General features: G+C 53.1%; 1 pseudogene across 1 annotated transcript in view; it reads right to left on the bottom strand.

Annotated features, from left to right (window-relative positions):
- The window catches only part of LOC308057670 (hydrocephalus-inducing protein homolog), a 105322-nt pseudogene that overhangs the window by 52350 nt on the left and 37152 nt on the right, over positions 1-15820 (bottom strand). Inside the window, exons 13-18 of the transcript in view lie at positions 14904-15139; positions 13996-14096; positions 12586-12721; positions 11908-12102; positions 8494-8688; positions 34-272 (exon numbers count right to left, since the gene is read on the bottom strand). The product of the transcript in view is annotated as a hydrocephalus-inducing protein homolog (transcript). The remainder of the gene's footprint in view (positions 1-33; positions 273-8493; positions 8689-11907; positions 12103-12585; positions 12722-13995; positions 14097-14903; positions 15140-15820) is intronic.

Raw genomic sequence — 15820 nt, 5'->3', positions numbered from 1 at the left:
CCATGTGGGAAGCGGGAGCCGAGAGATCCCTACCTGAAGTGGAGGCCCAAGTTGAGCTCTGGAGCAATGGGTTTGTCGGTGACAATCGTTGTGCCTGTGCCAACAGCCTGGACAGGGATGACGTAGGTGTGGCTGTTCTCTATGGACACCTTCACCTCATCCTCAAATCTCTCGGTGTCGTCCAAGTTTGCTATGATGGCCACAGACACCTCGCTCTCGGGGGGGATCACTCCTTTACTGGGTTCAATCCTCCAGCGCGAGCGTTTGCCAGCCTGTAAGATGAGCCAAACAGTAACTCAGGATGGAAACCATGGACCCTGGTCTCCTGCGGGATGCAGAAAAAGGATTAAAGACATGAGGGTAAAAACCATGAAGGCTTCCTTTCCCCAACTCGGAGCTACAGTGCCTGGAAACAGCACCCGTGCAGGAGCTCATACAACCTCTATTTTACCCTCCCTTAACAGACTCACTTTGTTAACCCAGCTCTGTCTGACCCAAGGGATGCTCACCCTCAGGAGAATGCTATTGTCCCTCCAGCCTCCCTCTTGGAGGGCACACCCAGGGAAGCCACTTGATATCTCCTGGCTTCCCGACAACGGCGGCCGGCTCTGCCGTAAAGGCTCCAGGCCAGAGGAAGCCAGGACTGCTCCAGTCCCCCCGCAGCAGCCACACGGCTGGGGGATACTGCTGAGACCCCAAAGAATAACTTTGCAAAAGCGGTTGATAAAACCCCAAAGTCTTCTTTCCCAAGAGTCAGGCTTCTCAACAGCCCCTCAAGGGCTGCAGCCCTCTGTTCCCACGGATCATCACCTGCAGTGAGGTGCCCCAAGGCCCTCTGCTTTGGCAAAGTCAGCTCTAAGTGTTTATAGCAGGGCAGCGAAACAAGAAGCAGAAAGAAAACCACAAGACATGTGCCCTGTGGGCACGGCCTGGGCTTCCCAAGCACTCTTTTCCTCTGGTTCCTCACGGGCCTCCCTCTACGGATGGGGCAACAGAGGTGCTGGACCCCTCCAGCCCACCTAAAGCCACATTCACAAGGAGCAAGCTCGCAGAAGAGAAATGCACGCAGTGCTCCCGGGCCAGCAGGAAATGCACTGGGATGCAGACACGTGGCTTTCAAGTGTCCGTCACAGCATCGGTGCTACATGCATCACAGTTCAGCGCTGTGTTTGGGATGGCAGGCACCACTCATCCAAAACTCTACAGTACTGTCGAGAAGAGGGTTACTTTCCTTTTCTTTTTCTTTTTTTTTTCCCTTTAAATAGAAAACAACGGTGTGCTCAGAGGCCTGACATGATAAAAGCAAGTGCTCGATCCAGGTGAAGTTAGCTCGAGCTTCCGTCCGTCAGGCTGGCAGCTCTGAGCTCTAACAGGACACCAGCCAGCCCAAGGGAGAAGAGCAGCAGAAAACCAAGCAGCACTTTGAAGTCACAGAAACATTTAAAATAACACCCCAAAATGACCTCTGCTGACAAGGTGAAGGCTAGCTGGAGGCCAGGGAAGCGATAACTTGCTGAGCATTCAGGGTCCCAGCAGCAAGCGTAGGTGCTCCAGCTACGCTAACTCCTTAGGCTGGCTGTGCCCTCCATGTAGAGCAGGTCAGGGCTGCATGCCTGCATCCCGTAACAGAGTGTGCCAAAGGCATCAAAACGATTCCGGGCACCAGCAACATTTATACACTCAGCTCCATTTCATTTGTCCTCTAGGGCTTCAAAAAAAGAGTCTTGAAAAAAATTTCTAAAAAAGCAAGATGAGACTGGGATGGAGGCAGGTGGCTGCCACGGGGTAAACACTGGGGCCTCACTGACCACGGAGGATTCCCACCAACCCTCCCCTGTGGTCCCTGCAGCTGGTCGCTGGCCTCGGAGGCATCGGCTGCGCTGCCGCCAGCCAAGGGCTACCCAGCCAGCTCATTCACACCGAGCCAGTGGGCGTCAGGTTTTCACTGACGTTAATGTACAACTTCTCCTCCGATTCACGCTGACACAGGGTAGCTTGCTTGAAAAGGAGACCCGATAGCGCTGCTCCAGAGGTGAATCTGCAAGTCTGCTATCTGACAAAGCTCATTTATCACAGCTTGGCAACAAGCCGGGCAGGAAATTGTACCCAAGGAACTATTACTGAGGAATAATGACAGGCTGTCTCGATGGAGCCAGACTCGCAGTGTCCCGGGGTGACCCAGCGCAGACCCACCGTGCCCTGCCAGGCCAACAGCCCACTCCGGAGGAGCACGATTTGCATCGCGTCCTCATCCTTTCCGTTAGCATCTGGTGTGGGTCCCAGGGGCAGCACAGTGCACCACTGAACAGGAGACCTGCCAGGACCAAAAGGCTCTGCCGGACCAGCTCCGCTCAGGTTTTTAGGTCAGCTTCTGCCTACACCGGTCCAGGCTGTGTCCCAGAGACAAGAAATCCCTTGGGAACACGCTAAAAGCATCCATCCCCCTGCTCTGAAGGCCAAAATCTAACTTCTGACAAGATCCCTGCTCCTCGCTTAGGCTTGAATGCTCCAGAACACGATGCAATAGCTGCACGTGCTGGGCAGACAAAGACAGCGGCTATTTCTGTCCCTGCAGGAGCTTGTACCACTGGACGCCAGAGTCAGAGCGCCAGGCAAGGGCTGGCATCAACCGCTTTGAGAAGCTCAGCACTGAGATCGTTAGCTTCTCCTGGGACAGATTTCATTGGGAATAAGAGCTGCCAACGTTTGCTTCTAGCGGGCATCAGCGCGCATCAGAGATGGACGGCTGGATGGCTGCCCCAAGGGATGGCTGAGGAGCCACCACGCTGCCCTCTGCAAGTTACTTTGAGCCCGTTAAGTGAAGTCATCTGGTCATTCCGGCCTTGCACGAGTGAAAGAAGCAGCAGAACTCAACATGAAAAATGCGGCTGTACTTTACCAAGCCATAGCTCTGGCGAGAGAGTGCTCACACCTTGTCAGGCGGATCCACCGACCCCGGTGGGGGTCACGCACGAAAGGGAAATAACCCCCCGCCACATCAGCTGCGCACGGAGCCTTGTCCCAGGGGCTTTAGCTGTCCTAAGGGGCGGGAGCCTGTGCTCTTCATAGCAGAGTGACTCCTCACCCGCACAAACGGCCAGTGGCAGAAAGAGCCCAGAAGCACCCTAAGGCCCACAGGGTGGGGATCAGAGCACAAGGCTGGCCGGATGCTCCCACCAGCCACCAGCCTCCTCCTGGCACCTCGGCACCAGCATCTCCTCAGCAAAATCAGGGGGACCGCTTTGGTTGAGCCTCTGCCCCAGAGCACCAGCAAGGAGATGTTTTGTGAAATCGAGGCAGAGCCTCTAAAGCCAGTAAAAAAAAAAAAAAAAAGAAGAAAAAAAAAAGAATTAAAGTGTGGCACTCACTGCCACCAACAACGGAGCCCAATTTGTCACACTTGCTTCAGCTAACAGCAGCTGCTGAGTGAGCCAACGAAGCTTGTCTCCATTTGTGTCCCCTGGCCATTGCTCAGCCCTCCAGGTCCCATCTGCCCTCCCCGCTGGGCTGGGGAGACCAGTGCCACCACTCTGCACATTGGGGCTCTCCAGCCAGGACACGGACACGGCTTGGCCAGCTGCTGCCAAGCACAGGATTGAACAACCAAAATCCTCCTGCTTTTCCCTCGGGAAGAGAGCTCAGCTGAGTCACTCTGGCCTGTAGCAGCGTAACTGCTTTGAAGACTTCTACCCTTCTTGAACCCTGTTGGCCAGCGGGTGCAGCACAACGTGACAAGTTCCCTTTTCCTAGATGAGCAGAGTAACAATTTCTTCCATTACTGAAACACAGCAATTTTGAAAGACCATGAACCCATAGAAGATACCGGATGCCATAAAATCCAAACTCTTCCCTAAGGCCAGGTTTCAGGCACCTTTTCCAAGGTCTCCTCCAAACCTTTGCTCCCCCTTTTAAGGCCCACGTGCCCTGGACCTAAGCCTGAGTGACACTGGGAGGGACACAGCCTTCTACCTTCCTTGGCTTTTGGTACAACCCCTCACCAGCATGAGATTGGACGCTCCTGGCCACGAGCCATGTTCACGACTGATGCTGTGTGTTTCCAGGCCCTGTCAGCTACAACAAAGGGCTCCGGCAAAACCAAACTGGGTGGAAATGCACAAACTGGTACTGCTGTATAAGCAAAACACAGCCTTTAAACCCAAACCAAGGGTTTCATTCTAAAGGTGAGCTTTTGGAGCACCATGAGGCTCTGGTGGGACAGCTCAGGAAAGAGTTAAGCCTATCCATCTTCAAAACTTCTGCTCACCTTGGAAGAGGCCACATATGCAGGGCTAGTGCTGCCCGTACCCTGGAAAGTTAATTTAACCCTAATTTCTAAACAGCACTGCAGATATCATGAGAAGGGCGCAGCACTGTCTGCCTCTGTCTCACTATGAGCAAACACTGACAGGCTGGCTAATTATTCAGCTGCTTTGGGGGCGGGGGGAGTGATTTACAGTAGATTTGAAAACCACCCTCTTGCTGATTGAAGTCTGCTCCGACTTCAGCGAGAGTAGCAGGGGAGAACTGCAGACAATGCTGATGTGCTCTTCAAAGCCTTCACTGCCCGCAACCTGCACGATTTACTCAGAGAGCAACAGAATCGCCCGTCAGCCAGACCCAGAAACAGAGTCACTAAAGCAGCATCGGCACCGTTTGGAAGTTTATCTCCGTGTTTTGTGGTCTTTCCATATGGCCATTGCATTAATAAAAGCAATGTCATCAAAAGCTTGAGGGAATAAGCAATGAAATTAGTAAATGAAACAAATCCTGCACTACAGGGGAGCAGAGAGTATGGGAACTGTGTGTTCTGCCCTTGCTTACACCGCACCTGACCAACAGCCTTTATACGCTGCCTGAAAAATCCATGGAGTTATCCACAGCGAATACCAGTGACAAGATAACCAGGTACAGCTTTTTTTAAAAAAAACAAAACCAACCAACCAAATCTTGGTCTAAGTTGAATGTGGCAGCAGCTCATCCCTGGGAACGCAGAAGGGGATCTGCACTGAGCCACCAGGCACCCTCCTGAAGACAACCCAGCTGGCTGTACGACCGCTGCTGGAAACCAGGCAGCAGGGAGCTTCACCTGGAGCACAGGGCTCTGGATCAGGGAGCTCAGGGCTCAGGCTGAAGGAGACAGGACCCCGCATTACGACTGTCATGAGACGAGGAAACCCCAAGGAAGGTTTTCTCTCTCCTCCTTGTTACAAGGCACTGGGAAACCATTTGCCACCCTGCGGTAGCACATAACAGACCCAGCACGGGGGTTACGCAGGCAGAAGAAAGCTGCCACTGATTAAGAAAAATTACACCCTAGGCCTGTCTTTTCTTTCCTGATCACAGAGACGTGATACGCAGCTGCCTTCTGTGATGCCAAGAGATGACAACCTTAGCAATCACACAAAAGATACCTGAGAAGACAGCATGACAAAGAACAAGTAGGAAATGATCTAAGAACGATGCTTTTTCCTTTCTGCAGGGAGAGCAAACACTTCCATCAGGCCATAACAAGCCTTTGGCACTTGTCAATACGGCAAAAATCAGACACTTCAGAAGGCAGGAAAAGAAAATGACAGCGGAGCAAGGAGGAGAAACAGCCGCTTTTGTCAGCAGGTTACCTCAACCCCCAGCTAAGCTGCAACAGCTCCTTCATGTTGACCCATTGCTCCAGTCATTTTTACCCAAGACAGACACAAATCCCCCCACTCGCTGGATCCAGAGGATTCCCTAGCAGGCTGGGCTGCCTGGCAGCTGGGAAAGCAATCTGACAGGGAAAAGCACACCCGACAGACACAGGATTCGCTGGGTGAGCACAGGACGACACACTGGTCCCAAGGGTCGCAGATCTGCAGACACCCTGGCAAGCAGGGATAAGCCAACCGAGGACGCAGGTATGCAGTCCCTACACCCCTCTTCCCACCCAAAAAGCCCCATCTCAACACACAGATTTGGCGGGTTTTTATTTATTTTCTTCTGGTGGCAGAGATGCTCCCTGCTGCTCCCTGCAACTGAGAACAGAACAGACACAACTCACCCAGCAGAGAGGAGAGGGGTACAGGGAAGCTGGTGCCTGAGGGGAACTGCAAGTAATTCCTGAAGTCACTATCCCAAAGTGAAGTTCACCACAAATCATCCTGGCTTGCTCAGGTAATGATCTTGTCTCCCCCAAAGCGAGCAGCAAGCTTGCCTTAACAGGAAGAGCAATTTTCACTCGACGGTTAAGAGTACCATTGAGGTGGCAGCACGGCCATCTGCATTACAGCATTTTCCTTTTCTGTTTCAAACAAGACACCAGCCTTTTGTTTGCCCTGTGGCTGCCTCTTCAGTTAACCTCATTCAGTTTGTCAAGCTGCCCGTCAGTCTGCATAACATTCCCGATGCAACGCTCCTGTGAAAATTTCAGTCAATAACTCGCTCCTTCGAGTGGAGACCATGACCTCTGAGCCTCACAGCCACCGTTTGCAGATTGGCCAACAAATGGGAGACAGGGAAATGACGGCTCACCACCCTGCAGCAACCTCCAAGCAGGAATCAGAGCAGCGGCTTTGGCGCTTTACAGGACACAAGGCTTGGGTTCAGGGACACGGGGGAATGAAGGATGCCTGTGTCACCCATCGGCTGGGCTAAGGCACAGCCCAGCCTGCTCCGCTCTCAGATGGACACGTGTGCATCACCCTGACACCCGACTGCATCTCGGGCTTTATCTCCACAATTATTCAGTCCCCTCTGCTTCCCGTCAAGAAGCTGCCAGGCAGCGTAAGGCAGCCAAGGGCAAAACTTCAACTGGGGCAGCAAAAGAGCAGCAGAGCAGGCAGCTGCTGAGGGCCAGGGCGCAGCTCGGGCACATCTCGCCCACGCCCGCGCTGCTCCCATCAGGCAGCCTCAGCAGCACCGTGCCCGGAGTCTGGCTGAAGAGCCCTTGGTGAAGCGGCTGACGGAGCAGGTCCCCAGGACCTGCCTCCTGGCACGTCTCCATGAGAGCAGCAGCTGCCCTGAAAAGCAGAGATGCTCACCATGGGGGAACTCAGCCCCGTGGAGTCAGCAGGGGGGAGCATCACACACACACAGTCACAGGGCGGCTGGGGCTGGCGAGACCTCTGGAGATCATCTGGTCCAAGCCACTGCTCAAGCAGAGCCCGTCTTTATTGCAGGGAAAGAAACCGTCCCTGAGCCGCCGTGTATTACTGCCCTAGTGATCGATCAGCCCCAGGATTGGCAGGGATGGCGGTGAAGCACGACAGGCTTTATTGCCCAGTCCCATGGGTTAGGGCCCTGAGGCAACGGAGGGGCAGATGTACCCTGCAAGCCCCCCGGCGACACCGCGAGCTGCCCGGGGAGGAGGGAAGGCATTGCACCGGGGCAGCAGGACCCGAACAGCTCTGCGGGTCACTGCCTGCGACAGGCATGCAAACCCATCATTTCAACACCAGTACCAGCCATCCCTGGTGGCTTGCTCTCGCCACAGATGGCAAGCGGGTTTTCATGGTGGATTCAAAGAAAGCTGCCCTGGGAATCCCTCCCCCACTTGGAGGTTACCTTTGTCCCCCAAACAGCTGGAAAAGCCGCAAGGAGGAAATTCGCCCCCCTCCTCCTTGGCCCAGGGGGCTGAGCCTGGCCTCTCGCACGCTGCCTGATGCTTTACCCGCAGACCCAGCCAAGCCCACAGAGCCAGGCCTGGGTGAACCAGCTCCACAAACCCAACACACCCAGCGTGGAGCAGAACAAACCTCCCCCCAACCCTGTTTTTAAGCCCCTCACAGATCCCACCTCCAGTGAGCGGCACATCCCACCCAGCCTCTGCACAGGAGCCCTCCCTGGCTGCACCAGCCCTGCCCCCCCTGCCAGGGCAGCGACCCAACCTCCTCCTGCCACCTGCCACGCAGCTTGTCAGCTGCAGCATCCATCAGTTCAACGGCCTTTCCCTGCGGCTGGCCCCCGGAGATGCTCTGCAACGCGACGGAGCCCACAGACTCTGTAGCTACACAACCCTTACCGTTCTGTGTTTGTGCAACGCCACAGCTGGTTGGGCCCCCAGCAGGTGTGAAACTCACCTCACCACAAGCAGGCCGAGGACAAACTTCACACCCCAGACTCTGTCACAAACAGCAGTCTGACACAAAGCAAACGCAGACCTAATGGGGAAAGCGTCGGGAAATCCATGCCCTTCCAGGAGCAAAGGGCCACAGGGGCCTCTTGATCTCTGAGCTCCAAAGACACGACTCTCCGTTAAATACCCTCCAGAAAACAAAGGGAAAACCTGTAAAGATGATCCAGACTCATTTCTGCACAAACGTCTATGCAAGCTGTCTACTTTACTGAGGGGGTGCCCCAGCTAAAACTGCCCCCAGAGCCAGGCTCCTCTCGCTGCGTTGGGACGGAATATCTTGCTTTCTCTCCGAGACAGCAATATGGAAACATTGCATGTAAAAATCAAGCCACAGGCTGCTACAGACCAGTCAATTTTCATTGGGAAACAGCCCCACAGATACTTACCATCTCTACACAGAAGGATGCAGGGATGACAGCCTGATTGGAGAGGTGGAGACTTTTGGACGCATCTTGCAGAACTTCAATACTGCCAAAATTTATCTCCCTCGGATGCACGTAGACAACTGGTCCTTCTCCAACGCTCACTAAAGAGACATTCTGCTCCAGGAAGCAGGTAGGAAAGAAAAAAAAAAGCAGGGGAAGTTAAAAAATACGAGACAGCTCTAAGGGTCCTCCTCAACGAGGCGATAAGTACGGCTGTTGGAAGTTTTCAGCGTTGCAAGGCTGAAACAGAAGGCCCGGGGCAAGTGCAGGCTCGGGAGCGATCCCATCTGAAAGCCACAAGCTCCCGTTCTCAGGGGACAGAGAAACCCTGGGTCCCACGCTTTCCTTTCCAGACCTCCTCCACAGTTAGCTCTCCTTTCTCTGCCTTGTGCCTGCTCCCGCTCCTTCTGCCGCTCAGCCTTGCCCCAAACCTCCCTGATCGCTGCTGCTGCACAGCGACACTTGGACAGTTACTTCTCTGACATTCCCAAAAATGCACCTCTGAAAACCAGCACAAGCCAGAAGCGAAGCAGGCTCTTCAGAGCAGAGATCGTGCAAGTTATGGCCTCTGATGTGTGCCTAGGTGTATTGCCGGTATGACATGAATAACAGGCATTAATTATTCATTACATCATTCAAGCGGTGTTTTTTCTCTTGACAGTCAGACCCAAAAAGCTTTCTCCTTGCAGAACTGGCACAGACTACTGGAGGAGGAACACAGATCCCTTTGCTAAACCACCTTCCCACATCATTAAAAACAATGAGAATTTGTCCAGTCTTGCTGTGGATTTCACTGGTTCCAAACACCTCAACACTTCAACAGGATCTGAATGCATAAAACTCCCAATGCTGACCAGACGCTGTATGATTCACTGGAGGGCACAGAGTACGATTTAACCGAAAAAGAAACCAGCCTCCACCGTGTACAACCTTTAATGATGTCTGGCTCAAGGAAGTGGTATTGACAGCTGTCAGAATCACCAGCCCAACTCAGCCAGAAGCAGCAGCAGCATCCAGAAATGCTCATCCCTTGACAGGGCACTGCTGCGTGCAACTAAGCACCAAAAAAAATCACCTACCAAGGCTGGGGCCTCAAAAATAAGGAACTGAAGCCATGCACGACGATGCATGTCTGGGTGATGCTGCCCAAAGCTCCCAGGAAGGAGGAGCTGCAGGGAAGAGCTGCGCCTCGCCAGCCAGCTCAGCTTCCTGGTGACAGCGGGACAGCAGCAGCAAAGGTAGGGCAGAGCCCTTTGGGGATGAGCAGAACAACATCTGGAGGATGCCCAGGTGAGCTGGCTTCTGTCAGACTGTGTACTAACACCACGCACCCTCACCACCAAGGAGAGGACTTCAAAAACCCCAACCCCTTTGTCTACAGGGTTCTTAAAAGGGACAAGAAAAATGCCATGCAACAGCGTTACAGGCAACATGGCACAGGGAAAGGAAGGCAGCAAGAAGAGATGGCAGCTCTGCCATCGGCAGTATTGCCACAGCTACAGACACAGCCACCAGCCACCCCCCCACGCCCCCCCCAGCACCGCTGGCTTTGTCAACAGGTAGGTCATGTCACATTTGATCACTTAGGAACGAAGAGCATCTGACCCTGGCGGACAGCTGTGCTCGAGTGCCCGCTTATTCTGACAGCGGCCAGCTGCCAAACCCCCTGCCCGCGGCACACGAGGCTGCCTTGCCACCAGTAACGCCAGGGCTGGGATTTACCAGCTCCTTCATGCAGATGATACACACCAGACTGGAGCTGGCACGTGGTCACCTGCAAACAAAATACCTGACAACAGAGCTGTGGAGGGACTCTGCACAACCTGGATGAAAGATCTGTACCACGTTCCGCCTGAAACGGTGGTAAAGACCAGGCATCGACACTGGGCACCCCAGCCTAAGGCAAGAACGAGCTTTGAAGTTCTATTGGAACACGCAGCCATTCCCAAGGTCAGACTTGCAGCCGTACGGGTAGGATCTGCCACCAGCGCAGGACATGTAACAAGACAGCCAGCTCTTCTGCCAGCCCAGAAAGCTTTGGGTGTGTCAGCTACCAGGGAACTGCTGGAACTGCACTGCAACCAGAAGACAGACCTATAGAAAATGCAGCACATCTAGTCCTTTCTTTAGGGACAGCTATGATTCTCCAGCTGAAATGCTCGCCCTTTGGGCAAAACATCGACACGTTCATGTCCAAATAGAAAAGATTACGGTAAGGTCAACTTCCAATTTATAAATTGTTAGCCCAAGGGTAAAAGCTTTTCAAGGGTCCTGCAGCTCAAAAACCAGGTGACAGTTAAACAACTGGCTATTCCAGTGGGGAGAAACCCTCCTCTTCCAGGGAAGCATGCCTTCTATCTGCGAGCAACTGTTTTGTCAAACGTGAGACTTCCCTGCAAAGCCTGCATTGCCTGGCCTTGCTGTTGACTGGTTTACATGCACATCCCCAGCAGCCTGGGGTGAGATGATCAGTAGCATCCAGGGGATTTGGCATCATCGTTTCAATTCATTTTATAAAAAGTTTATATCCCTGCATTTGCTTTCAAAATGCCAGCCTTCCTTTCCATTACAGAAAGCTTCAGGTTCTCAGGAACCCTCTGATATCCCCTTCCATGCTCAGAGAGAGGACAAGACATTTTAAAACAGCTGCTTCAAAAGTTAATCTCCTTTTAAATTCAAAAGGTTTTTAAATTAAATTATTAACTAAATTTGTTCTCTGTTTCAGCCAGTGGAAGCCAGGACACCACATACAACATTCTCTTGCCTACACTTTGTTGCTGCTGTACATGCCTGAATGCCAATGTCTTGTAGGAGGCTTTAGTCCAGGAATGCTTCACCTCACCCCTTTCCAAGTTTGGTAGGGAAAAAAAACCAACAAAAACAGTCTGTGCTCCAGATGCAAGCAGCGTGGAGTCTCATGCATCTTTGGCTGGGGCTTTTGGCAAAGAGATACGATGGATATTTCTCAGGCGGGATGGACCTGACTTTCATGAAAGCTTAAATCCAGCTTTACAGAATTCATCATTTCAGCACGGCCTCCTACACCGCCCTTGCTTTAGCGGCATGCAGCAATGTCCCCGTGTGCTCCTGAACAAAAGTTCTAATGAAGCAGCAGTTGCTGCTCATCTAATAATGCAGGAGAGCGAGAGACCCAGGAATTGTTCTGGGTTTCAGGCTGGGCTTGTTATCCCGCCTCACACGCCCATAATTAAACACATCTCAGACACCTAAGAGGACACCACCCTTCTCTAGGTATTAGCTGTTACTTATGCCACGAACCCCTTCTTTCCTTGTCCACACCAGCCACATATTATGACCTTCTCCCTTTCCCTGGCAGAACCCCTGTACACTTTATGCCCCACCAAGATGAGTCACACAAAGGCACGCATCTCGCCTAGCACTCACCAGCGGGAAACTTTCATTCCCAAACACTGAGACACTAGCAATAGTGTCCTGCCTTCCTATCGCCTGGGCTTCCAGCGTAAACGGGATCTCCACCGAGCTGTGAGGCTGGATAATCCCACACGGCACAGGGCTGGAGTACCACACAGCAGCATCCTCCTTGTGCTCCTGTAAGGGACAGAATCAAAGACAACAATTGTCAGAATGTGACAGAACCTCAGAGTCTGAGGAAACTTCAAGCTCCTTAACATCTACCACAGCAGCAATTCACCCACATTTTTAAAAATCCCTAGGAGAAAGCAGAAAAGCGCAACACAAGGTGCAAGATTTATATGGGGCTAAGTAGCATCCTCACAGGGTCCAAAAGCTGCTGCACCCACAAACACCCACTCCGGTGCTGGTGGCCTCCTTGCAGCCGCTTTTCACAACCTTCAAAGTTCTTCTGCATGAAAGCACCCCAAAGACTAGAACCAAAACTGCTTCCTAAAGAGTTCAAACCGTTCCTGAAGTTCATATTCAGGTAGCCTCCCGTTCTCTGCAAAACTTGAGGTTTGAACACTAAACAGCAAGGTCTTCTCCAAACCCCCTTTTTTTCCTAATAAACCCCTCGATAACGACGTTGGAGGGCAGGAGGCGAACGCAATGCCAAACCTGAGGAAGGACTGCATAGCAGCCTGGAAGATCGCTGTTGTTCACAAGGGTCAGTGTCCGCTCGTAAGGGAATTTCAGAAAGCACCGTCCGAACCTCAGAACAGGGCTGAGCACGTGCAGCGGAGGAACCACACACCTGGGTGAAGAGATTAGAATCTCTAATTAGAATTAGAAAGAAAAGGGAATTAGAGACACTGAGAGACTGTAGAAGTTGTTCACTCCCCAAACAGCGTGAAATAGACACAAAGCATTTGTCTCTGCCAGATAGACATTTCCTACCTCTACAGCAATCACTCACCTCTAACTTCTTTTTTCTCAACAGCCTCTTGTAAAGGAGGGGCAGACCCCGAGACTCCCGTGGCAGAGGCTGCCCAGTGCCCTGCCCCAGTGCTCTCTCATCAAGCTTTGCCCCTCCTTTGCCCCGGGAGGCCGGCAAGGACCCTCCCACAGTCCCAGCAAGGCACGAGCTCTGCGGGAGCCTTCCTGCTGAGGATCAGCGCTCCCCAAAGCTCAAGGAAAACAAGACTCCAGCATCTCAGTAAAAGCAACTCCCTCCTCTCCCGTACCACTCTCGCCCTGCCTGAAACCTCAGCCGCTTGCCCCCGTGATGGAGGGCACCAGCACCGCCTGCCTCTCGCACTGGGTGACCAGCTTCTCCCAGCTCCTGCAGCTGCCTGGGTCCTCCACCCACCAGCCCACACACTGACTCTTCCCATTCCCACTCGTTTTACAAAATTGCAGCCCAGGCACCGCCTGGCTGACTGCCTGGGAGAGGGAACAGCACCAGCGAACTGCGTCCCTCTTGTCATTAAACTGGCACCCGCTGCGGCGCAACGCCATTGAGCGTGGCTGCAGCAAGAGCAGTTTTTGGGTTAAGTCTGGGAATGTTCATGCTCAAGAGAACCAGAGAAAGCTGAGCTCACCTGCCACACCAAGGACGAGTTTCCCCTTTAGTTTCCCCCCACCAGTCCTGCCATAAGCCCCTTTCCCATTTGCACACGCCTTCATTAACTGAGCCAGACCCCAGCTTTCAGCAGGCTGCTCGCTGCCTTCCAAACAAATGCTGCATTTTGGGCCAACCCAGCACAAGCCCACCGCTTGCAGGGAGAAGCAGGGGCAGCCCTTTGCAGATTCGTTACTCCTCAAGTCCCAGACGACAGGCCAACAAGGAATATAAGCACTGTTGCCTTCAAAACAGAACAAGAAAGGCACGGCCCTGAGCACTGAGCACAGGTGCTTCTCAACACGGCCGCTGGCAAAGCACGGCTGTGCTCACAGCGAGCTGGGCAGAACCAGCTCATGAAGCACCATTTCTCCTTTGGGGCGGCAGCCAGCACACCACACGCCAGGCAGCGTGCTGGGCCTGGCTACGCGGGGAAAGGTGGCCAGCTGCAAGGAAAGCACCGGTACCTGGCTGTGAGAGGCAGCGCCAACACCTCCTGGCCAACACCATCCACGTCCAGCACCAGCGCCAGCTCGTATTGCCTCACCGTGTTGGAACACAGGGTGACCTGGTAGAGGAGAAGAGCAGTGTCAAATACTTCAGCACTCCCAGAAGCCATCAGCCACGCACGCGTGGTGTCCTGCACTTCTCCTTCCACGCTAAGGAAAGGGAGCGTTTTGCCTTGGTTCTGCTGCTGCTCCACGTGTGGACCACTGCCTTTCCCAGGAACAAAACTCTGCTGACAAACCCCACCTGTGAAATACACCTTGCACACCAGGGCACGTGTAAGCTAAATCAAAGCACAACTCATGGTCTACTCACCACTGTATTAAGGGACCAATTTTTCATCCCAACTACAATAGCGGGAACCCAGGGGAGATCTGTTGACTTTCCCAGAATGAGTTCAGCTTTACAGTGGGAAGCTGAGGGCAAAACGTGGCCCAGCAAAAGCTGTGCAGTTTGTTCATGGCTGCTGGAGCTTTCTCAGCCCCCGCTGCAGTGAATGCAACTCATCCTGCTCAACAGGAGAGGAAAAATAAGACCGGGAAGAAAAGCAAACTGCTTTATGCAATGGCATCTCTCTTTTCAACAGCCACCTTCCGTCCTCACCCTTCCTCGGCCCCCTTCAAATCAAACAAATCGCTCTAAGCAGCTCAGAAACACACGCACGGCTTCTGTGCTTGACCACACGATACGTGATCCTTGGCTTACGACTCTGGAAACAAAACGCTGCTCCATCCCAGAGTCCCTCAGCTAACAAAAGCTCATCTCTTACTTGGTTATGCCCAAAGCCAGCAGCGCTGCAGCCCTCGCGCGCGTCACTGACGCTGCAGCTCCACCTGTTGAAGCACGTATGGCCGGGCTCATCCCATACCTGGATATCCAGGGCTCCTTGGGAGCGGATGATGCCTTTGCAAGGCATTATGGTAAATTCCATTGGCTTGACGTGATGTTGGGCTCCCTTCCTCCAGGACAGGCAAGCGTTGTCTGAAATCTGAGCAAAACTGGTGACGCTGCGCTGTCCCGAGCCATCGCCAGGAATGCGAAGGTTGAAAGTCACAGGCACCAAGGAGGTGTTAGTGAGGCGACACGACAGGGTGTGAGGAAAGCCTGGGAAGGTGAGACAAATATCAGTTAAGTCCCCAGTTACGCTGTGATTCCTGCTGCAACTCTCCTGTTAGGATAAAACCCTGCTTGGAGTTGAGCTCTTGTCAATGTGCACGGCAGGTAACTGAGAAGCTCAGGGAGGAGCGAGTTGTGGCTGAAGTTGCCTTTTCTCTCGACGGCCGAGCTTGCTTCCTTGGGCAATGGGCAGCGGTGCTGGTGCTGAAGAGCACAAGTCTCTCTTTAACTGTGAGGAACCCTCTCACCTGCCCCCAAACCAGCCCCAACTCTTTCTCACTGACGAGCGTGCATCCAGACAGACCATTTATCCTGAAAATTCAGCCTGTAAAATTCCCCATTAACTCCATGAACATTCCCCCGGTTTTCAATATATGAAAGTAGCAGATTTTCCTTACTGTAGCTTCTCTTCAATAACAAGGAAGGACGAAATTGGGCACTACAACATGATGCACAGCACTCTGATGCAGCTTCCCTAGGCAGGATCCTTAAGGCAGCTCCTGTTTCGGGGCAGCCAGACTGAGCACAGCACGACTGAGCACAGGACAACTCAGCCCACCCCACTGCAGGCAAACCTGACGCTTCCTTAGAAACGAGCAGGAATGTGTCTCGCCTTACCTAACACACGGGGACATCACATCCTCGCTGCCTTTGATTACTGCCCGCAAC

This window comes from Falco punctatus, assembly GCF_963210335.1.
Source record: "Falco punctatus genome assembly, contig: scaffold_56, whole genome shotgun sequence".
NCBI lineage: Eukaryota > Metazoa > Chordata > Aves > Falconiformes > Falconidae > Falco > Falco punctatus.
The sequence above is the reverse complement of the archived record's forward strand: the minus strand, read 5'-3'. Positions and strand labels throughout refer to the sequence as shown.